Source organism: Lissotriton helveticus, chromosome 2_1 (genome assembly GCF_964261635.1).
Source record: "Lissotriton helveticus chromosome 2_1, aLisHel1.1, whole genome shotgun sequence".
Lineage (NCBI taxonomy): Eukaryota > Metazoa > Chordata > Amphibia > Caudata > Salamandridae > Lissotriton > Lissotriton helveticus.
In genome coordinates, this window is record NC_136059.1 from 1,184,067,865 (window position 1) to 1,184,093,623 (window position 25,759).

The window sequence follows — 25,759 nt, forward strand, 5'->3', positions numbered from 1 at the left end:
GCACTTGCCTGGCTTCAATCCTTCCTAACCAAGAGATCGTTCCAGCTACACTGCCCACCCTTCAGATCATCGCCTCGCAAGGTGAGCCATGGGGTTCCACAGGGCTCTAGTCTGAGCCCTACGTTATTCAACATCTACATGGAACCCTGGCACGCATTGTAGAGAATTTTGGGGTGGGCATTGTCAGCTACGCTGACGACACACAGTTGATGTTTAAGCTAACTCCGGATAGTAGAGAACACGCCACCAATTTTTCAAACTGTATGTCGGCAGTAGCCACCTGGATGGACAATAACTGTCTCCGCTTAAATGGAGACAAGACAGAAGTACTGGTGGTGGGGAAAGAAATCTCCGCATGGTCTCAGGCATAGTGGCCCAGTGAACTGGGAAAGCTGCCCAGTCCCGTAGAGACGGTTAGAAATCTAGGTGTCATGCTGGACTCAGACCTCTCCGGTAAGACCCAAGTTAATAAAATAACATGAAAGTGCTTTGGCATATTAAAAGTTCTCCGAAAGGTACTTGATCTTCTTCCCATCGATGCTAGAAAAACAATAGTCCATGCCTTGATAACACCTCACTTGGACTATGGAAATGCCCTCCTGATAGGTCTCAGCCAGAAGGGCCTTCACCAGCTTCAATGTGTACAAAACACAGCTGCCCGACTGGTGCCTGGTCTCTCAAGAAAAACATCGACCAAAGCAGCCTTATCAAAACTTCATTGGCTCCCGATTAAGGAGAGAATTAGATTCAAGACCCTTTGCTATGCCCACCGTATAGCTCACAACAAGGGCCCCAACTACCTGAAAAATCTTCTTACCATTCATCGTCCGATTAGAGACTTAAGATCATCAGGCATGATGTTATTTAAACTTCCCCGAATCACAAGAGCTAAAATGGGAGGTAAATCCTTCCGTTATTTGGCCACAAAATATTGTAATGCCCTTCCACTCCATCTACGGATGGAACCTTCTGAAATGAGATTCAGGGCAAAATTAAAAACTCATTTGTTCCCTAGTTAGTAAGTTGTCTGATATGCTCTTTGACATTACTCCTCTGGAGTTGATTTGTTTTAGCAGTTAGCGCGGGGACACACAGTTTTGTGCAGCCAGGCGCTTTACAAACATTTTATTATTCATAGTAAATGGCAAGCACTTACTATGAAACACAATTTTTATGTACGGATACCCGGCACTCCGAAGTAATTTACATTCTGTGTATTTAGTCTAAGCGAAAAATTCTAAATATTAACCCAAATACCACCGGCAACAGACAAGTTTCGGTTCTCAGAAACTAATGAGTTTTTAATTCATAAATATTTTTGAATCATGGTAATTCACAAAAAAAGGATTTTTTTGAAACACACAAAGAGTACATTTTCCAAAAGAGTTCAGATACATAGACCAAAAGAGGGAAAATGTCCCCTAATTTTGAGAACTAGTCAAAAGACTATGAATGGTAGTTATATCCTCTTCATCTTGGTCCGCAATAAGCAACAGCCGACACGTGTTTCATCACGTCATGTGACTTTCTCAAGGCTTTGTCCCCAATTTCAAGGGATATTAGATACGATAATACAAAATAGTTTCGCAAGAAAATCAAGCGGTTGAGGCAGTGAGCAAGAGTTTTGTGATAGTATGTCAAGATCCTCCCAATTTTCAAAAGACTGCCTGTATTGCACGATCCGGTACGTTTCACACCAGAAAGTTTGTCAGTTAGCACATTGGTCAAAAAAAGTGGAGAGAACGTAGTAGAACCAAAATACAAAGGGTATTTCAGTATGTCGCTGTAAGTCCTGTTTTGAGCGAGTTATTCCACAGTTGTGGAGAGAATAATTTTTTAAATAAAACATTTTCCTGCGTGTGGAGCGACAAAGAAGGGTATGATATGCCTCTGGTCTATTCTGTTCGACGTAAGAGCAGCGTGGACTCCACCGTCCGAGTCCCACACGATAGAAAAAAGAATTATTCTGGTGTGAAACCTACCGGATCGTGCAATACGCACCCACCCTGTTCTCATTATATGTGAACGGGGTGGTTAAATTCCTGCAAGAAACACCGGCAGATGCTCGACCCTGGAAGACAATAAGGTGCCAACTCTCCTGTTTGCTGATGACACGCTCTTGATCTCGAAGACACCAGCAAGCCTCCAGAAGCTTCTGAACAGGTTCCAGCTCTTTTGCAGTACTCGGGGTTTAGTCATAAATATGTCTAAAACAAAGTTTATGACCTTCAACCCCCATAAATCCTTTAAGAGCAACATCACCTTAGAGGGAGTCAGTTTCGAGAAAGTTAAGTCTTTTGACTATCTTGGGATACGCCTCTCTGATAAAGCCCAGTGGAAATTTCATTTGGACAAAATGCTCCTGAATCACAAGCGCGTGGCTGGAGTGATAAGTAAGGAACATCGCTTGCCATATTGCAGGCCTATTGCTCCAGCCCTCGTTGTGTATGAGGCTAAGGCAGTTAGTTTGGCTCTTTATGGTGCCTAACTATGGGGTTTTAACAATCTTGATGACCTTGGTGGTTCAGAAAATAAGTTCCTTAGGGACCTTCTTATGCTACCCCAGGGAACACCTTTCACCCCCCTGTTGTATGACTTGGGTGGGCGTCACATTAAAGATCTGGCCAAACTTTGCCCTCTGTTGTATTGGGCACGCCTTAGGCATACCTCAGAACTTGCAAACTATCCTAACGCTTTCACTGAGGTAATGAGAATAGACACTGGTAAAACATAAAATGGATTTCGAATCTCAAGGCTCTAGTGCTAACCTTGGGTCTTAAAGAGTCATGGGCCTCCCAAAACCCCTCGACATAAAACGACCTTAAACGTATCTACTGGGAGTGGATAGGTGCTAGAGATCATAGTAATGCAAATCTAGGTAGTCTCACAGAGGAGTTTTTATATCACAAACCATCTAGAGCATTTGAACCGTACCTAGATGTGATTCAGATCCCTAGAGACAGGACTCTATACATATAATTTAGATTTGGCACAATCCCAGTAGCCGAATTTACTATGAAGTGGCGTTCTTGTAACCAGTTAAATAAACAAAGAGAGGAGTACCACCATCGAGAAATAAAAGATTTCCTAATGGGGCGTTTAGACTGGCAAAAGGAAGGAATTTATCCTTTTGTAAGAAACCCCTCACTCACCAGCCTGGTGGTGACATGCTTCATCATCGGGGGCCTAGTGTCACCAGGGTATGCTACAACACCTGAAATACAGTGGAGCAGGTTGTGAGTGTAAGTGCAAAAAAAGGTGTTAAAAATTGTCCTGGTTTAACTTAAGGAAGATACATTTTATTTTTAAGCAACTGGACAATGTTAAAATGGGGGTGGCGAGATACTTAAGAGGGTAGTTACGGCCAAAAGTATCTCTATATGTGTGCTGGTCTACATGTTTCTACCTTACATGGAATGTGCCAGGTATTCGTCAGGACCGAAAAACAAGGAAGTGGGCGGAATGTGCCCCCTAAAAGGCACACCCAATCCTAATTCCTCGTTGACCTATTAGCAAAAATCTCTAAAGGTGAAATGCTCAAGCAACAGTGTGCGAGCATGTGTAATAAAAATCAAAAGACTCCTATTCTAGTGTCATTTGCATCAGAGGGGGGGGGTAGGCTCATCACTTGGTGAAACGTATTAGTTTCGTCATGAAGGAAGAGGCCAAATACCTACAACTCTATCCCGCTGCCCTGCTTCTTGTAACCAGACCACAGCAGATTGTCCGTCTTGCTGGAATCCTAATGAGAATACTGCACATCTCATGTTTGCCTGCCCTGCTTACGCCAGCATTAGGTCTAGTTGGCTTGCGCCCATTTGCAAACAGCTAGGCACCACTAATCATCGTGATGCCCTTCGCATATTGAGAACAGACCCAAGATCTTTATATGTCTGTGCTGTTGCAAAGTTCTTGGGACGAGCCTGGTCAATCAGGCACAGGGCCATTCACAGGGCTTCCAAACAATCAATATAATGGTCATAAGCACGCAGATTGTAAGATTGAAGTTTTCTATGCTGCTCCACGATTTAGACAATGAAATTTTTATATCTTCATTTGCCTTTTCTGTTTTAAATTGTTTATTTTAATCATGCTGATTAATCATTACATTTGTCAAAAGCTTTACCTTTTATTGATTTAGTGAGAATTTTGTTGTAGGTTTTTATCTATTCGATTATTTATGTTTTAATGAGCTACACATTTTATCGAACAAGAGAGAACTGTGCTGCATGTTTTTTATCTATTTATGCATTTCTCCCTCGCATTGAAATTGTAGTTGCTTTTATGATATTTATATCAAAATAAAGCTTGATTGATTGATTGATTGAATACTGTCAGAGGAGAGAGCACATGCACTTTAGCACTGGTTAGCAGTGGAAAAGTGCTCAGAGTTCTAAGGCAAGCAAAAATTAGATCAGAAAAAAATGGAGGAGGGAGGCAAAAAGTTGGGTGAGGGCAGCTTAAGGCTGACAGGTCTAGCAACCATGCATCACCTGGCAACAAATTTGATGGGTCAGTGCATAGGTAGGCCTGACCTATTTGGGGGTGGTAGATAGACAGCTGCCTACATTGCCTGGATGAATTTTTCTGAAAGAATCAATCTTGATGTTTCCTCATTGCATTTGTGGCCTTTCCGGCCCAGGGTGATGGGCCTATCCATACACATGGGGTATCATTTTTACTGGGAGAAGTGTTGGGGCATTGTAAGGTAGGATTTGTGTTGCTCGCTGCAGATTCGGGGACATTCTCTAACGTAAATGTGAGGAAAATCTGTGATTATATTGATAGTTTGACATTTGCATGACATTCTGATTAAGGAAATGTGGTGGAATCCATGCAACCCCACCATCCTTGACAACCCTTGCCTACTTTTCAGAAATATCTGAGTTTGGTAGGTCTCGATGTGTGCCGGCCAAGCCCAGGCTCGACTTCTCATTTACCTATAGCGCCAGAATGAGTGAATTTCAAAGGAAATATCCTGATGTTTCCCTGTCGCTTTCATGAGACTTCCCTATTGCAGGAAATAGGCTCACCATCACAAATAGGGTACTGTTTTTATATGGAGAAGTGTGAAACATAGAGTAGTAAATCATTTGTTACTAGTAATAGAGTTTTTCTCCATTTGTGGCTTCCACATGTAAGCAAGATTGCAAAAAAGAACACATTTAACAAAATGTCTTCTGACTCACATGGTATTATGGTTAATCCCAAATACAGATTTGTAAAAATACCCATTAATCATATATTCATTAGGAGGCATATTTGCCCTCTGCCATGCCATTGTTGTCAGTGGAGGTCCAGGTACTTCAATGTTCTGAAAAAAACTTTCAGTCCTTTAGCATTCCAACATTATCAGGTTTGTTCTGAAACACTTTCATTCATTGGGTACTTTTCTTGTGTTGCATATTTAGGTTTTTGTCTATTTTTTTTTACATTTATCTCAAAAGTAAAAAGCCTGCTTCATTAATGTGTTTTGGGCAAATTTTCACATCTTCATTTATAGCAATGTCATCTTCCCATTGTTTAAATAACCTTTGTAGAAGACTTGGATCTATCCAAATGTTAATTTTGTTTTTATAAAAATTATTATTTTTACTATATTTCACCACTCATCTGCTTGCGGTTTTAACTAATTTTCCATTTTGTTATCATTTCTATTCAGCATTGTAATATGAAGTTGATGTTTTTTTGAAACACTCTTTAAATTGAAAGACCTCAGAAAAATATTGATGAAGGACAGTGCCATATTTTAGAATTAATTTCCTCAATTAATTTGTTTAAAACGTAATAATAATGAATTGTAATGTTCAATAAAATCTAACTCTAGAAAATTGACACTAAGAGAGGAATTATTTGTTATATTTTGCTGGACTGATATCTTTGCTAATTTCCCCCATAGCAACGAGTTGCAAATTCTGACCCACAGGTACCTAGCTAGAGTTTAAATTCAGTTCATAATTGCCCTGCCTCTCACAGCGACAGACAGAGCTGTATTCGGTAAGCAAGAAGGAGGACAATATAAAGGGATCAATCATTCTAATACTGTCTAGGTTTCAACACCTAATTCCTAGAATCAAAAAAGCCACCTGTCTCAAAATGTGTAAGGCACTATTGAACTCACAATTATCAGACAACGCCTGAGTTGTGGTTTGAATAGCCACTCAAACTTCGACAACTCGATTGTGAAGTTTCGTCTCCCTACCTAGTTTATTTACCAAGACCACAGGTTTTACAAAATATTGCACTTAAAAGCTGCAGCAAAGGAAACTAGAGCAGGAGTCATCAAGGGTGGATTATTTACCACCCACTGCAATGTGTGTGACACAATCACCTCTAATCCTGCTAGAGCCGGGCCCTTAAACGAATACTATAAATGTGCAGGCATTGTAACACCAAACACCACTTCACCCACAAAAGCATCAGAAGACAATCTTTGAAGGAGCTCCTTCTGGTAAGTTATTGCTTTTAACTTTCAGATTGCCTTTCAGAGCTGAATAAAAAAAAGGGTAACCAGTCGAGTCGATTTAGGTTTTGATCATTTCTATATTATTTCAAGGTAAACTTGGTTGGACATTAATGAAACAGTTTATATTTACATTTAAAAAGCCCACACTAATGCAAACCTAGGAGTAAGGTGGGCATCCAGCTGTTCAATTTTCAAGCATAATCCCTGTCAGTCATAGTATTTATCAGCCTGATTCATCAAGCCGAAATCGGCTCGCAAAGGGCCAGATTCTGAGAATCTGGCCCTTTGCGAGCGCTATTTTTGCATTTGGGATTCATCATCCCAAAAGCAAAAATCGGTAAGAGCGATTTTGCTATTTTGCGAGGAATTACATTTAAGGAATCTCTATTTGAGATTCCTTAAATGCAATTCATCATCCATTTAAAAATTGCGAATTCGCAATTTCGGCCCGCTATTTACCGCGAGGTCAAACCTCGTGGTAAATAGCGAAAACTTAGAAAAATGCTTTTAAAAGCATTTTTCTAAGTTGCATGTTGCACACACACATGTCCTTTGGACATGTGTGTGCGCAACACCTGTTTCAATTTGCATTTAAGGGGTGCTACAGGGTGTCCGTTGGACACCCCTGGCACCCTTTAAATCGCTATCTAATTTGCGATTACCAAATTGCTAATCGCAAATAAGGAATGTGTAGGAATCGCATTTCTTTATGCAATTTCTACATGAATCCCGTTTTGGAAGTCCTTAATAGCGATTCGTTATGAATCGCTATTAGGGGCTCGCAAAACGGGAGAATGATGAATCAGGCAGTATATGCTTTAGACTTTCTGTGTAAAAAACACACAATTCATATCTAATTATTGGTCTCGATTTAAAATAATGTAAAGCTGTTAATATTAAAATTGTATATTTTTTAGATGAAATATTCATTTGGTAATGATTCCTTTAAAGTTTGAGTTTGCAGAAGGTTATTTAAGGCTCTTGCTTATCCATATGTTACATTGACAAGCAAAGCCCCTTGCTGACTGACATATGGAAATGCTGTTCATATCTTCAATTTTAAAACGGGATTCTAGGCTTAAGTCTAAAAAAAAGTCAGGTTGGAATCTATGAATTGTTGGATTTACTTGTATGATTTACATAGATTTCAAAATGCCAAAAGTCAGGGAATTCACAAAAATCCACAGGACTTTACATGGAAATCTATATAAATCGTACATTTCCATACCTATATTTAACCTTAAACAGCCCGATTTCCACTACTGGAACTCCGATGGTTTACAGTACTATTTAAGTAGTTGCCTCTAGAAGGAGCACTCCCTATCTGCTTTACAGAGCATAAATATATTAGGCCAGGCTTTGATGGCCCTAAATTAGGTTCTTAGAATTGGTCAAAAAAACACTCAAGGCCCGATTCACAAAGGTAAACTTACACTTCAGGTCTAAGTTTACCTTTGTGAATTGGGCCTTTAGACTTCAAGCCTATAGTTTGACTCCAGGTGTAGAGTTAGTCTTCTGGTCTGAATTTAGACTTCTCGTCTAAGTTTACCTGTAAATCGGAACCTCAGAATGTTTGTGAATGCCTTCATAAATGTTATTAATTTTGTAAAAAACAACACAATCTGATTAAATCGTAGTGAAAAAGAAAACAAAAGGTAAACAGTTCAGCTAACAAATGGGTAAACAGCCTCAACCTACTAAATGGCACTAGCTCATATTAATTGTGCACAATCATATGCAAAATTCAATGAAAGGGGTTTCCAACTATAAGGGAAACCTGCATCACTATGGGCAGGGTCTATAGAAAAAATTATGACATAACAGTATTTCAGCAGAAATATTACTTAGGTGCTCCAGCCACATAGTTCGCCAAAAGCTGAATTATTTGAAGATTAAAAAAATTGTTTCTGTCTCTAACAGATGAAAAGTTATTAAAATGCAGCAAATAGTGGTGCAACACAATAATTCACATTTATTGCGCTAAGGGATCACTTTTCGGCCTTTGAATGTTGTATCACGCATGCAAACAGATGAAAATGTTGGACAGTTACTGGAAACACCTTCTATACTTAGGCTGGCAGAAGGTATTTTGTCTGTTTGCAGGGGGATTTTTGGTAATGAGTAGAGAAGTTACAAGAGGTCCTACTGCATGAAATGGATTAAGCACAAAACTGAAGAAAAGTTGTAAAACATATCTGTGAGGTACTGAATACGTGAGGTACACCTTTCATTGCAGAAAATCTGTATAGATAAGCTTGTTTTCACATGGTGCCCCACTACATCTGTTTCACACAGATCCTTACTCTGGGTGGTGGAGAGGTGAATTTTAATACAATTCAGCATCTGTGCTTATACACAAGATTTTTTTTAATTCTTCGTGAAAAACCTTTTTGAAATGTACTCTTTATTAATGTTTTTTCATATTTCCTTGTAGATACCATTTATAAAAGATGAGGACCTTAGTTGTGGTGTCCTGCCTTCTGGCCTTAGCTGTTTGCATTGCGGTGAGTGATGATGTGTGGGACATTAGCAGACATTTAGGGCCATATTACCAAGACGAGGCGATAAAATGACTGCTGCTTTATCGTCAGGAAACTGCCACTAAAGCGGTGATAATGGTCTTGATAATATGCTCTATACATCTAACCTGGGCTTCAATGGGAAATCTCTAGGGCATATTATCAAGCCCCTTATCGCCACTTTAGCGGCAGTTTCCTGCCGATAAAGAGGCGATAATTTTATCGCCCCATCTTGATAATATGCCCCTTTGTACTTTGGTAGTCTCACTCAACAATGCTTCTAGTGAAAATATCTTTTGTGCTTCTGTTGATAAGTAGATATTCCCACTTTCATGTATGTGGTAGTTCTTTCCCTAAAACGGGAATTGGAAACACGTCCATCTGCACTCTTATGTCTCAAAGGGTGCTTTTGGATTTTCTGGGTGTTGGAAGCATTTCAAAATGTGTCTGTTCTTGAAGATTACATTAAATATTGAGCAGTTTTGAAGTGATGATAAGGCATGCACAGTGTGTAATATTTTGTTTTGAAATTCCAAAAGCTGCAGGCGGACAACATCAGTTTATATCTGTGTTCGGAAAAACCACTCTGAAAAATTCATGGCTAACATAAGTGATATTGCTGTACTGGATGATAAAGCCTCTACTTTGCAGTGCCGACTGATAAGGGAAGAGAAGGTATTAAGCTAGCAGTGTGCCCTTGATCCAGCGCTCTCACCAAAATATTTCACAAATGACACTATCTACTACCAACAAAACTTACACTACAACACTAGGCCCATAACAACAATAGAGCGCTTGAATCATGAGGCGATAAGATCTAAATATAGTTGTTTAAACCATCTGCAATAATCAAGACCAGCTTGTCATTTTTAGAAAGTTTATTTTAACACATCTAGAAAAACTTAGGTTTTGGTATTTTATTAAACAAGCATTAGAAAATGTCATAAGGAAAGATTTATTCAGTATTAATAAAAAGAGCATAAATCAAGAATTATTATTAATTAGCAGGAATAAGTAAAATTAAGCATTTTCCAAAATCCTAACTATATCTCTGTCTCTACCCTCATCACCTAGTAATAAAGTAATTAATAAAAACTCCTGTCCTCACGTGTAAAGTCCATCAGCATAACATCGTCCTCCAGAATTTCTCGAGCGTAAGCCAACTATGTGTTCTCTGAACCTATTCTTATACCCTAATTTTAGCTGAGCTAACTATTTTTCACATTCCAGCAGACGAATTCTAGTTCTCCATTGGCTGAGCCACCTCGTACCACAGTAAACTGTGACACCTCCTTCTTACATGCCCGGGCAAATTCACTAGTCCATTGTTCATTTAGAAGTCTTGGCAGTTCTTCCTTAGGCTGCTACATTTTGTAGCGACAGCTTCCTTTTAACCTTGAGCCTGTCAGCTCTGAACTCCCGTGGCACGTTAGCAAACGTTAACAATTTTCTCCAAAAAGTCATCTTTTTAGCAGTTCAATCCAAAACCTTTCAAAGTAAAAGTTCAGAGGCCTTTTCCATCCTTTCAGAATTATTTTCACTTGAGCCATTTTCATCATTAGGCCTCTTTCAGAAAGCGTCAATTTTCTGCGCCACTGTCCCTGCGCCACTTTTAAAAGGGTACTATTTTCCTGCAGCCATCTCTAAGCTTCCTTTGTAAAACTATTATATAAACAAACACAAAGAATAATTAATGAAAGAAATATAGTTTGTTCTGTTGCCTCCCATCATTGCTAATAATTAACCCATTAGTCTAAATTACCTAGCAGTAAAGCACAAATAAAGCAGCATTTTATATTTACCAGTCTTCATAAATCCATAAAACCTTATGTGCACCTAGAATAGTAGAAATGACATCACATAGACAAGGGAAGCAAAATAAGCACATGCCATTATTTCAAAAACAGCTGCTATTAGTTATGACATGACAATAGACAAGATTAATTTATTATTTTCCACATACATAAGAATGCAACATAATGCACATTTATGAGCACACATGTTAGTTTCCCGCGTGTTCTGTGAAAATGCAACTTTAAACTAGGTTGAATTATTATACACACAGCACAAGTTGTTAGCATTATTAATTTATTTATGGAAGTGTGACTTCACGGGTTTAAACAGATTTCTGTTTTCTATCCCGCTCCATTAACTCCCTCATCTGGCGATTAACAATTAACAAATCACCACACCACCACCCAATATTTTAGCAAAGATTTTATCTAAGATGAACACGATTCAATTTCACCTGTGTTAGTATTTCTAAAGACTTATCTCATCAGTTTATCTGCAATTATCATATTGAGTTTTAAGAAACCCCTCTAGTTCTATTTCTTTCTCTTGAGTAACATATAACTAAACTTCAATAAAAGTGATGCAAAAACTATAACTAATAAAATGTCAGTATTATACTATGTTTGTCTTGACTAGCTGAAACTTTGCTTGTCCTATTGATCTTAAACTTCTCTTTGTTAATTTCTAAAAGAACAATAACCTAAATTAACCAAAGCAGAATTATGTTTTCATTAAGCTTGCAAAGAAAAATAAAACAAATTTTTTTTTAAATGTTACCTAAATTTTCTAAAAATTTCTAACACCCCCCTTTTTCAATTTTTTTTTTTTTTTTTATACTGTTTAAACCTTCTAACAGTTTTTCTTCGACCTAATGTCACAAATTAATTTTGCAGCCAACAGAATTTCTTCGACCTTGTGTCATCTAACAAGATTTCTTCAGCCTTATGCCAAAAACAGAAAACCTAAAATTTAACAGGTATGTACTTCAATCATTGTCACTTTTGATTTCAATCTCTTTCTGACTCTCATCATTTACCTCCACTACAGGTATCACTTCTATTTTCTTTCCCGCCTTACTTTTCTTTTCACAATCTTTTTGACTTGATATCTCATCAATCTGTTTCTTTGATCTGTATCTCAATTTGAATTTTAGGCCTTCATTTTCTTCTGGCCAGTTATCACTTTTTCTTAGTAATTTCTTCTTTTGCTTGGAAATCACCACACCACCACCCAATATTTTAGCAAAGATTTTATCTAAGATGAACATGATTCAATTTCACCTGTGTTAGTATTTCTAAAGACTTATCTCATCAGTTTATCTACAATTCTCATATTTAGTTTTAAGAAACCCCTCTAGTTCTATTTCTTTCTCTTGTGTAACATACAACTGAGCTTCAATAAAAGTGTTGCAAAAAACTATAATTAATAAAATGTCAGTATCTTGCTTGTCATATTAGCCTTAAACTTCTCTTTGTTAATTTCTAAAGAAAAAGTAACCTAAATTAACCAAAGCAGAATTATATTTGCATTAAGCTTGCAAAGAAAAATAAAACAAAAATTTTAAAAATTTTACCTAAATTTTCTAAAAATTTCTAACACCCCCCTTTTTCAATTTTTTTTTTTTTTATACTCTTTAAACCTTCTAACAGTTTTTCTTCGACCTAATGTCACAAATTAATTTTTCAGCTAACAGAATTTCTTCGACCTTGTGTCATCTAACAAGATTTCTTCAGCCTTATGCCAAAAACAGAAACCTAAAATTTAACAGGTATGTACTTCAATCATTGTCACTTTTCATTTCAATCTCTTTCTGACTCTCATCATTTACCTCCACTACAGGTATCACTTCTATTTTCTTTCCCGCCTTACTTTTCTTTTCACAATCTTTTTGACTTGATATCTCATCAATCTGTTCCTTTGATCTGTGTCTCAATTTGAATTTTAGGCCTTCATTTTCTTCTGGCCAGTTATCACTTTTTCTTAGTAATTTCTTCTTTTGCTTGGTCACATTACATTCTGTTCTCCAAGCTCCTTTTCTGAATTTTCTTATTTGAGAATCTTCATCATTCTCATCAGTTTCAGTGTCAGATATTTCAACTTCAGACTCAGGCACTTCTTTACTCGGCAGCTTCACTCCGTTAGGAACGTCATCTTTGTAGCTGGTACTTGGCAATTCATCTTCTTGTCGATCTTCAAGATCTGGATTCTCTTCAGGTTCTTTTTCAGAATCTGAATCATCAATTGTGACACTATCCTCATCAGGATTTTCAGGTGTAGATACAGGAAAAGTATGGCCAGTGTCAATCCACCTCTTCAGTCTTTTGCACTTCTCTGCATTTGTTGTGACAAGACTGACTGACCTCCTTTTCTGCCACCTTGGCACTAGAGAATTTCTTTTTAGACGAACCTTTTTCCTGATTCTTTTTCCTGGTAACAATTCAAATACTTCCTCTTTTTCTCTTGTTTGCACTTCAGTTTCATCTTCATCAAACACAGAAATCATTTCATCTGATAAATTCCTGAAATTCTCTAAATTGATGCTATTATTGATAGTCATCATTCTTTTCTCTGGTATAAATGTCTGTCTCATGACCTTGTCCATCATAATCTCACGTGGACTTAAATCTGTCTTTTTATCAGTAGTGTTTCTCAGAAACATCAAAACAAGTGGAAGAATATCTGTCCACTTTGTACCTGCAGCTAGGCACATTTTTGCATCTCTGTCTTTTATAGTAACATCCTCATGCTCCTCAACATCTGAAATTTCTAGTTTATCTGCACAATGAAACAGTCTGTTTTCAATATGTCTTTTACCATCTGATAATTTTTCAACAGTAATTTCATCATCATGTCGCATCTGAAATGTTTCAACCCATTTTGTAATCAAACAGATAATCACAAAAATGTAGCACAGTTTTTCATGTAGTGACATCTCACAGAAATCCATTTGTAATCTGGTCAATGAATCACTCTCCTGTAATTCTGTTCCCAATCTCACAATTGTTCTCTTAATTGTGTTCACTTGCTGACAAGTCAGACACCTCTGGTAAAGAAATTCTGCAATTTTATGGCACATTCTGTCCATGTCAGTAATTATGCTATTTAGTAAAACTACTCTGTCATCTTTGTGTGACAAAATCTCATCCTCATCTCGCTGTCTAAAATCTGTTCTCAACCATGTGTTTCTCAACCATGTGTTTTTCTCCTCATGAGTTGCATCATCTTGTAAGTCTTTGACTCCTTGCCATGTTTCAACTACAGATGTTAGTATTAGTGAACTCAAAGCATGTTCATCATTCATTTTGTATGCTGCACATATCACGACAGCAAACCTTTCTGCCAATTGAATGTTATCAATCAATCCTTTAATTAAATTTGTATTTCTGAAAAGTGAACCTGCAGAAGTCAAAGTTTCAATCTGTTGATCAATTGTGTCCTTTACTTTGATGTCTTCACTCAAAAGAACATTATTTTCATTCCAACATTCTGGAAGTGCATTTAATCTTTTTGGACTGTTTTCCTGTTCTTTATTTAATCCTGTATCTGTATTCTCTGTCTGTTCATTAACAAAAATTTGCAATGGCGATAAAGCCATGTCAATCTCTTGAATCATTACCTGTCGCTGTATTTGTAGCTGTTCATTCAGCTCATTTATCTCAGTTTCCTTTTCATTTGACCATAATTTTGACTCGTCTGACTGTGTCAATTTAATCAGGTCAATGTCAGACTTCTCACTTACCAGAACTGAAGTCATCTCTGTTTCTTGCTGAGTTGTAGTCCCTACTAGTTCAATTTCAAGTACAATAGAATAAACCTTTTCAGTTAATGGGACCTTTAAATTTGCGGAATTAATTTCATCCTTTCCCAGCACAGGGACTATCTCTGTTTCCATAATTTTCATGGACTCTTTTAAATCATTTGATGAATTTACATGATCAGGAATATTAATTCCAGAAGTACCAAGCATTTCATCATGCTTTTCTGTTGCATCATTTTTAGAAGAAGTCTGAACTGGTACTATGTCAATCTGATCTTGGACTTTTGGCGTTACATCAATCTGCTCTAGGGGTCTCCTTGGATTCCTGTTCTGATCCATATTCACAACATCAATTTTACATTGATCAATATTTTCTACTCTGACACCTTTATTATTTAATTTCACTAATTTGGGAATTTTTAATTTACTCTCGCATTTGGCAACAACCTTTTTCATTTTCTTGTACAAGGAAGACATTTTATTTAATTAATTTGATAAATATACTCTTTAAATTTGCCTTGCGGCGTTTGCTGATCAATTAATTAATTAATTCAACACTATCAGGTGTATAAAACTTTATAATTTGGTCAATCTAATATATCTCCTAATTTACCTGTATCACTAATTATAATTAACCTGTAAAGAAAATTATCAATTTGCAAAAACAATAGCAACGCAAATTTTTTTTTTTATATCAATACCAACATATAATCACATGTGTTTTAAATGTACTTATTTTTCACTTACACACCTTCTGCAACATATACCTGTGAAAAAGAAAACCTAATCTATTTGCTTTTAATTTAAATAAAAATGTTTTGCTTGTAAATAACCTTTAGACTCCTTTTATTAATTTCTTTAAACCGATAATTTAATTTGACTTGTAAATCAAAAATCACCAATTTTGATACAATGTTACTGTTTGAAGACAATTTAACTGTTATTACTGCTATAAATTTTATTTAATTTACAATTCAAATAGTAACTTTTTATTATTTGCCTTTTATTTACCAGGTTCTAATCACCCTTACTGCTATTGTTAATTAATCAGGATAACTAGTTACATATAATATTCAATGTTTTATAAAATTCCACTTTTTAATGTTAATTAGTTATTAAAATACATTTCTGGGCATTACTAGCATAGGGTTTGATAGGAAATAAACAATGTGTATTAGCACAACAGGTGTTTTAATCAATCAGCTTGTGATTACCACAATGCTCAGCTGACCAGACTGTTGCTAAGGCCATGAATCGCTACCGCTTCTGTCCCACTCGCCTCACGTTCAAGCCTCTGCACTAAATCAAATCGGGGACATTTCAAAAACCCTTCAACATACTATAGCGCTTCATCCAATCACAGCGCGACTTTGCTGTGACACCTAGAGAGCCACAGCGAATCACAGCGCAGCTCTGCTGTGACGCTGGGGCACTCCAAACCAATCAAGGCACAGCTTCCTAATGACGCGACGGGACTGCCACAAATAGAAGTGCAGTTCCTTCGTGAAGATACTGCTTTGGTTATGACGCGACGGCGTCCTAACGAATGGGAGTGCAGCTTTGGCTATGACGCGACGGAGTTTCAGCCAATGACAGCGCGGCGGCAGACACCGCAGCTGCTCTCTCTCCCTTCTCAATCCCGTGCCCGCTCTCCCAATATACACAACCCTCGTTGACCCTATAACAATTTATCAGTTGTCACACAAATTTGCCTTTGAAATGACAGTGCATCCAACATTAATCAAAAACGGGGACAATTGAAAATAATACGGCAGCTCCAACCAATCAGAGAGCTGCTTTTTTGATGACGCTCCGTTACTTCACCCAATTAGAGCGCGGCGGTCTCCACACACACGAGCGCTGCAGCTCCAGCTCTCTCCTCCCGCGCCTTAAACAATCTCTTCTTAAAAACACTCTGAGACTGAAACACAATGTCTAGCGCTCTCCATACACACTAGTTGCAACGCCCTTTCCCTTCTAAATCAATAGCGCCTATTAAGGAAGAAATCAAAGCGGGATTTTAATTTTAATTTTGGATGAGCTAGTCGACAACACTTATTTACTATTCTTTAACTCATCCTCAAACCTTGGGACAAATATAAATTGACGGGCAATCGTTTTTAATAATAAAACGCTGTTAACCAATTACAGCGCTGCCATGTTATGACACGGCGGCATCCTAACCAATCAGGACACAGCTTTGTCTTAAAGCTACGATAATTTGACCAATGAGAGCGCGGCGGCTGACGTAGACAGCCGCTGCTGCTGGCAGCTCTCTCCTTCACTTTTTACTCGAATAAACCGCCCCTCCCTTACTAAATTTAATTTTAATACAGTGCGCTATGCTTTCCTTTTTAAATAATAACGTGGTGAAAATGAAATTAAAACTAAAAACGGACATTTATTTCGAGACGATTGCTAAGACTAAAATTCTCGGTAGAAGACACTCCATTCACTTCAATTAATCGGAGTGATATCTTATTATGACGCTTTGGGTATTTAACAGCTGTTTTTATTCTTTAAACAGCGCGCTTATTACACGCATCTGTTTTTAATTCAGCAGTATTATTGAAATAAAGAGAACAAAGTGGAGGCTTAGCTAGTTATAACATAGCGACGCCTCAGCCAATCAGGGGGCATCTTTTCATTATCAATGCTGACGCTCTAGCCAATCCGAGCGCGGCAATTCTGACGTAAGCAGCTGCTGCAGCTTCAGTCTCTCCTCACACGGTCTCACTCGTAAAACAGCCCCTCCCTTACAATTTTCGATCGGGGCACTTTTAAATGATTTAAAATAGCGCGCAGTGCTTTTAAGTTTATTTAAACAACGCGCAACACTTTATAAAGTCTTAGAATGGTATAGACTTTACCTAGAACATTCCTAAGTACCTTAGAATTACTTTTGGTACATTTTAGTGAATATATAAAACGAAACTCATCTGTCTGCTTCTCTAATTAGGATAGTTTACATACATTCAAGTATCCACACTTCGGAATAGTCGGCGCTATTCACACTAAGGATAATTTACATTTGCCAGTAGAGCAACTCTTACCCTACCCTTCTAACACGTAAGAATATGAACTCATTTTCCTCTGAACGCACCGCGAAGTGACAGTATCTAAGAGTTCCACTTGAACATACCTTACAAAACAATCACGCACTTTCACACTGAAAATTCCCTAACTTCAGTCACACATGAAATCCGTACAGGACTCTCACCTGTTTATAGAAATCATGCACCGTTAGCAAAATAACACCGTTATCCGTACAGGGCTCTCACCTGTTTATAGATATAAAACATGTACCCGTACAGGACTCTAACCTGTTTATAGATAATCATGCACCGACATTACCCTGCCCTTCACTCAAGCTCGAATATAACTAATACTCTTATCACAGTGAGTTTTATGGAAGGCGCTTTGTCCCTATTCTCATGCTGCCCTAATTTCTTAGAAAACCCTCACTATACAAGATTCACACCTAGCCCTAAAACTGTGTTGCACGGCGACAACACTGTATTGCACGGCGACAATACTTCTGGTACACGGCGATACCAACAGTGATACTCGGCGATATCACAGAAACAGATCAGATATTCTGCATGACTACTTTCTCATCACACAGTTTTTGTACAGGTACACACATAGCACAAAATTAAACAAACTCAACATGTGTTAAAACTTAATCCTATGAATTTACCAACATATATGTATCATGCATGTAACATGTATGTCAAAAACAACATATATAAACCGTCCGATGGCTACCAGAAATTGATCCAGCGCTCTCACCAAAATATTTCACAAATGACACTATCTACTACCAACAAAACTTACACTACAACACTAGGCCCATAACAACAATAGAGCGCTTGAATCATGAGGCGATAAGATCTAAATATAGTTGTTTAAACCATCTGCAATAATCAAGACCAGCTTGTCATTTTTAGAAAGTTTATTTTAACACATCTAGAAAAACTTAGGTTTTGGTATTTTATTAAACAAGCGTTAGAAAATGTCATAAGGAAAGATTTATTCAGTATTAATAAAAAGAGCATAAATCAAGAATTATTATTAATTAGCAGGAATAAGTAAAATTAAGCATTTTCCAAAATCCTAACTATATCTCTGTCTCTACCCTCATCACCTAGTAATAAAGTAATTAATAAAAACTCCTGTCCTCACGTGTAAAGTCCATCAGCATAACATCGTCCTCCAGAATTTCTCGAGCGTAAGCCAACTATGTGTTCTCTGAACCTATTCTTATACCCTAATTTTAGCTGAGCTAACTATTTTTCACATTCCAGCAGACGAATTCTAGTTCTCCATTGGCTGAGCCACCTCGTACCACAGTAAACTGTGACACCTCCTTCTTACATGCCCGGGCAAATTCACTAGTCCATTGTTCATTTAGAAGTCTTGGCAGTTCTTCCTTAGGCTGCTACATTTTGTAGCGACAGCTTCCTTTTAACCTTGAGCCTGTCAGCTCTGAACTCCCGTGGCACGTTAGCAAACGTTAACAATTTTCTCCAAAAAGTCATCTTTTTAGCAGTTCAATCCAAAACCTTTCAAAGTAAAAGTTCAGAGGCCTTTTCCATCCTTTCAGAATTATTTTCACTTGAGCCATTTTCATCATTAGGCCTCTTTCAGAAAGCGTCAATTTTCTGCGCCACTGTCCCTGCGCCACTTTTAAAAGGGTACTATTTTCCTGCAGCCATCTCTAAGCTTCCTTTGTAAAACTATTATATAAACAAACACAAAGAATAATTAATGAAAGAAATATAGATTGTTCTGTTGCCTCCCATCATTGCTAATAATTAACCCATTAGTCTAAATTACCTAGCAGTAAAGCACAAATAAAGCAGCATTTTATATTTACCAGTCTTCATAAATCCATAAAACCTTATGTGCACCTAGAATAGTAGAAATGACATCACATAGACAAGGGAAGCAAAATAAGCACATGCCATTATTTCAAAAACAGCTGCTATTAGTTATGACATGACAATAGACAAGATTAATTTATTATTTTCCACATACATAAGAATGCAACATAATGCACATTTATGAGCACACATATTAGTTTCCCGCGTGTTCTGTGAAAATGCAACTTTAAACTAGGTTGAATTATTATACACACAGCACAAGTTGTTAGCATTATTAATTTATTTATGGAAGTGTGACTTCACGGGTTTAAACAGATTTCTGTTTTCTATCCCGCTCCATTACCCTCAGAAGATTCTTTTAGAACACACCTAGAATTAAGAACAGAACACTATTTATTAAAAGGGGAAATAAACAGTGTAATATAAGGAATATAGTACCCTCTGCTGTACATTATAAGGATATTGCAAGTCACTGAGGAATTCCATAACCATATAGAGGAATGAGGCGGAAGGCCGATTTCTTTCATAAGGTTATTGAACATTATAATCTGCCAACCCACTGAAGTCCCGATCAGAAGAAAATGCAAAAGGCCAGGGAAATGTCTGATCTTCAGAGATTAAAAATAAAAAAATATGGCGTGCATGGGTTGTCTCTTTCAGTTCTCAACTATGTAGTGAGCACTCCTAGATGATGGCACCAGTTTTAGCACATTTACAGCGCAACCTTTAGCAATGATCCAGTTTTCTGTAGATGGAAAGCCAGTTTTAAAGCAATTTCTCTGCCTCTGGGCACTTGGTCAAACACAATTTGCTGCTAAAATGTGTTTTCTACTTTTTTAATGGGCCGTATGTAACCACTGGCGGTATTCGCCATATAACATTACCATGTTTTCCAGAATAACACTGTTGATAACATCAAGCTCCCAGAATCTTAGTGAATGAATGAGCTGTGTGTGGAATGTACATAGCTAATTTTACCTCATTTTGATCCTCATCCCTCCCACTAAACCCGAGACGGAAGCCGGGTGCGGGCGAGCGGGTGAAATTGCGCTGAACATCAGCTGATTTAAAAAAAAATAGTGTTGTTTGCTATCGCTGACTACTAGCGTTTTAACTGTGTTTTTACTGTGTTTTGTTCTACTGCTATATTTCACGCTCCTCTCTCTCTTTCGAGGCACCTGAGGCGGAAAGCCGGGTGGCTCTAGGACTCCCTCTCACTATTAGTATCTCCATCTTCCATTAACCCTTCGCATCCCTACTACCTCTGCCGCGCTGCTCAGCCTTCATTGTCCGTCACCCACTCAGACGAATAGGTGCTGAAGGGACTTGGAGGCCTCGCACTGTTGCGGCCATCTTGGGGGGAGGCAGGCGCGCTGGGCGGCAGACTAGTGTTGCTGCCTGCGCCGGCAATGCCTTAAAACTCCTCCAGAGGGATGCCCGGGTTAGATCCTCATCCCTCCCACTAAACCCGAGACGGAAGCCGGGTGCGGGGGAGCGGGTGAAATTGCGCTGAACATCAGCTGATTTAAAAAAAATAGTGTTGTTTGCTATCGCTGACTACTAGCGTTTTAACTGTGTTTTGTTCTACTGCTATATTTCACGCTCCTCTCGCTCTTTCGAGTCACCTGAGGCGGAAAGCCGGGTGACTCTAGGACTCCCTCTCACTATTAGTATCTCCATCTTCCATTAACCCTTCGCATCCCTACTACCTCTGCCGCTCTGCTCAGCCTTCATTGTCCGTCACCCACTCAGACGAATAGGTGCTGAAGGGTGTTCTGGGACTTGGAGGCCTCGCCCTGTTGCGGCCATCTTGGGGGGAGGCAGGCGCGCTGGGCGGCAGACTAGTGTTGCTGCCTGCACCGGCGACGCCTTAAAACTAGGTCCCTTCACCTCCGCGCAGCGGACGTGAGCAGCGGACGCGCCTAAGGAGCGCCAAAGGAAAGCCCTCTGCGCCCGTCAGCGTCCCGGAGGCGGACGGGAGCAGACGAGGTCGGGTGAGGCGATCTTGTCCGGGGGGGAAAATATTATTATACACCAGCGATTAACTCTTGGCGCTTAGGGACAAGGGGAAAGATTGTTGTATTGTATTTCCCAAATATCGTAGGGTCAAAGGGTGTTGTCCCAACTGTGGATGGCTACCAAGTAAGGGCTCCATTTCCACTCCTAAATCCATTCCCAACAAGAGTACTTGTTTACTCCTAAATACTAGGTCTCTAGGAAAGCATGCTTTAGACATCTACAACCTGCTGTCTGACATCAAGCCCACCTGTCTTTTCCTGACTGAGACGTGGCTAGGGGAATGTTCGGGCCCTGACATAGCCTTGGCGTTCCCTCCTGACTATGTGATCTTGAGGAAGGACAGAACCAAAGGCAGGGGCGGGGGTGTTGCGTTGGTAGTGGATAAGCGCTTTGCGTGCTCTATCATTCCTACCAACGACATTCAGGGGTGCGAAACCCTGGGTTTTTCGCTGACACTGTCCCCTTATCAATCTTGCTCGGGGCTTTTGGTCTACCGACCTCCAGGTCCCATAGGTCGTTTCCATGAAGAGCTCCACTCAGTGGTCTCTGCTCTATGCGTTAGAACACAGCATGGTCTGCTTCTAGGTGATTTTAATATCCATATGGATAAGGAGGAGGAGGCAGACACTATTAAACTCAGTGATACTACCACGTTGCTGGGACTCTCTCCGTGTCTTGCTGCCCCTACCCACATTAAGGGCCATATGCTTGACCAAGTGTTCTCTACTGTTCCATTAGACACCCCCCTCCCTTACCTGTTCTGTGGTCTGACCACTTCTTAGTGAATTTTCAAATCACCCACGTTGATAGGGCACCTCGGAGTGGGTTGTTTCGTCAGGGGCAGAACTCCAGAGCTCTCCACCTGGTCTCTCCTGACATGCAGGCACAAGCTCTATTTACTTATCCCTGCCAGCGGTCAGGCTCACTTGAGACTGATCTGAAACATCTGCAGACATGGCTTGCTCAACGATTAGACGAACTTGCCCCGGTCCGTGCGGACCATAAGAACTCGTCTCGGGCATCTGCCCCTTGGTTTTCTCCTGCCTTGGCGGAGAAGCGGCGGCAGTGCAAAAAAGTTGAAAGAGCGTGGCGTCAACACTACGATCTGGCTTCTGAGGAGGAATATAGGGAATCCATCAAGGAATACCATCGCGATATCATCTTGGAAAAAAAATCCTATTTTGCAAGAAGAATCAAGGAAGCAACTAACTCTTGTAAAGAAATTTTCCTGATAGTTAAGGAATTTACCTCTCCTTCTCTATGTATGCCGAAGAGCTCTCACTCTGAAAGCTGGGTTTCTGAGCTAGCGGACTTTTTCGCAAGCAAAATAAAAACCATCCAGGCTTCCTTCTCATCACTGGATGCGGCGGCTGCTCAGGATGCGGCGCCGCCCCCACCGATTCCAATTGAGGAGAACCCGACTCTCTCATGTTTCCCTCCCCTCTCCCCACAAGCCTCTTTGGATCTCCTCACGCAACTAAAGTCTGGTTCCCCTTTGGATCCTTGTCCGGCGAAATTCTGCGCCAAAGTCGCACAAGTAATCAACCCCTTAGTTAACCCGGTGCTTAACCTATCCCTTAGTATAGGGGTGGTCCCTCAGGCCTGGAAACAGGCCTTATCGTGCCACTCCTGAAGAAGCCCAATCTGGACCCCATGGCCCATGCCAACTATAGGCCTATCTCCCTTTTGCCGGCTTTCGCAAAGATTGCTGAGAAACACGCTCACCGGACTCTCTCAAATTTCCTAGAGGCTAATAACCTCCTGCACCAGTCACAGTCGGGCTTCCGGTCCAATATGAGTACTGAGACAGCGTTGCTGGAAGTCACGGAGTCCATCAAAGAAATCTTGGACTCTGGGGGCAAGGCAATGCTGGTCATGTTAGATCTGTCAGCAGCTTTTGACACCGTCCCCCACGGCCGTCTCCTTTTAAGACTCCGGTAGATTGGTCTTAGGGGGACGGTGTATAGTTGGTTTGAGTCTTTTTTAGCTGACCGCCAACAAACGGTCTGGACCCCACCTTTCTCAGCCATAGTGGCGTCATTGGAGGTAGGAGTTCCCAAGGGCTCAATTTTGAGCCAGACTCTTTTTAACATCTATATGGCCCCTCTGGCGGCACTGGCAGAGTCCCTTGGAGACCGGATCGTGTCATACGCTGACGACACCCAGCTCCTCTTCGCTTGTGACAGAAACTCTGACTTTGATGGGAAGAGCATCCGTGGTGGTCTTGAGGCTGTATTCCAATGGTTTCAACAGAACAGCCTTAAGTGCAATTCCGACAAGTCGGAGGTGCTTTTCTTTGGGTGTCCTCCGGGCCCGAATTCGAAGTCTTGGTGGCCGGCGGACATGTTCCACCCCTCCGTAACCTCACTGATCTTTCCCTGAAACCACAGGTGCTTGGCCTAGTGGGTAAATGCTTTGGCCTCCTGAAAATGCTCAGGAAATTCCTGCCCCTTCTGTCTCTGGACCATAGAAGAATTACTGTACAGGCACTGATAGGCTCCCGGTTGGACTACGCCAACGTGCTTCACCTTGGCCTCCCGGACTTCCTCCTAACGCGTCTGCAAATTGTCCAAAACTCTGCAGCGCGTGCAATATTTGGCCTCCATAGGAGATCGAGTGCCAGTGACCTTTTAAAATCCCTGCACTAACTGCCAATCAGAAAGCGCATTACCTTCAAAGCGCTCACTTTGGCTTTCAAGGCACTTCATGACACTGGCGCCCAGTACATCAGCAAACGGATGGGGTTCTACGAGCCATCTAGGGCACACAGGTCAGCTTCTCTGGCCTTGGCTGTTGTTCCAGTTATCAGGCGGGCCCGGTATGGCGGCAGCTCTTTCAAACGTTTGGCGCCACAGTTGTGGAATGCTCTGCCTCTGTCTCTGAGGACTAATGTCAACCTTTTGGCATTTAGGAAGAATCTCAAATCATGGCTGTTTGTTCAGTAGTTTTCTTTTCGGCCTGGCTCTTCCGCTCCACACCGCTTTGGGTTTTTCTAGCACCGGGACACTCCTCGGAGTAGCTGAGCGCTATATAAAACAAATTTTAACATAACATAACATAACTTTGCAGCAGATGTAAATAACAAAGGGCTTATTGTCAAAGGAGTGGAATCTGAGATGATGGTCAGGATGGAGATTCAAAGTTATTCTATAGTAGCAGCTGGATTCAGCATGGGAGCTGATGGAGGGAACAGCATTCTTATGCCATTAGGGCAGGTTTAGAGGGTAGCTGAATGGTTCAGTTACAAGTGGTAAAGTTAACCTTAAGTTAATGGTTGAATACGGTGTCACTTTTGCATTGCATTGCACCCCAACTACACCTGGCTAACAATTTTGTTTTCTTCTAAATCTTTATTTTCCCTCCTTTCCAGGCCTTTGAACAGGATGAGAGGAGTGCAAGTGACAGTGGTGTAAGTATGAGACATTCTGCCATAGTTTCTTACATCCTGCAGTTAACAAGGCATTCTTCATTTGTATGTTAATTTGTCTTATTGGTTCTTTATAAAATATTTCTCTGGACTCTCTCTGGATAATATTCGGGCTTCTGTGATTGAATGATCTTAGAGTCTACACCACCTGGACCATGAATAAGGCACTTAGATACAATAAAAGGAAGGAAACAATTAAATTTGAATCAATGGTACTTACTTTGTGTAGTATTCCATTCCATGTTTGCCAAGACTAATAGAACCATGGTCCAACCATATCTACATTGTTTGTGACATTCTTTAAGATAGAACAGAACTTCTCCACTGCTAATTCTCTGGAAAAGAACACATAAAATCACAATGGGCAGGAAAGACTGTGTCTGACTCAATGTTTGATCTTTAACATTTCACTTTCTTGCTTTTTCTTTACAATATTCCTAGATATATTGGCAGATATGCAACCTACCAGCAATTCATGTATAATTAAGTCATAATGGGGACATTTGAAGCAGGGTCTTACCTGCCACGCTGCTCCAGTTGCTCCTGGGTGCCCAACGCTGCGGGTCTCCCGGCCGCCGCCGCCAGTTACATCCCGCGGCTGCCGAGGAGGAGACCACAGCTCCCAGGCTGTTGTGCGTCAGCCCCGCCCACTACCACGCATTTCGTGCACCCGGAGGCGCTTTAACGCGCGCGGGGGCGGACGGCGCCGGGCAAAGCCCGGGACAAGGGCGGGACCATCTAAGGCCATCTTAGGCCAGAGGAGGCCGGGTCGGGCCACCCCCCTTGGCCTTGCAACAAAAGGAGGTAAAGAGACCCGAAGACTATCCATAGGCTCGTTCCGGCCCTCCCCAAGGGAAACCATACTGTGATGCACGAACATTCTAGGTGCAT

The 25,759-nt window shown here is 40.1% G+C and overlaps 1 long non-coding RNA gene across 2 annotated transcripts in view; it reads left to right on the plus strand.

Moving 5' to 3' along the window:
• LOC144819667 (uncharacterized) overlaps positions 1–25,759 on the plus strand; it is a 137,411-nt gene that overhangs the window by 105,464 nt on the left and 6,188 nt on the right. Inside the window, exon 1 of one of the 2 annotated variants that reach the window (XR_013607503.1) lies at positions 24,811–24,850. The exons of the other annotated variant lie outside the window; for it this stretch is intronic. This is a non-coding gene — a long non-coding RNA (uncharacterized LOC144819667). Of the gene's footprint in view, positions 1–24,810; positions 24,851–25,759 lie in introns of those variants that run through there. 2 annotated transcript variants of the gene reach the window in all.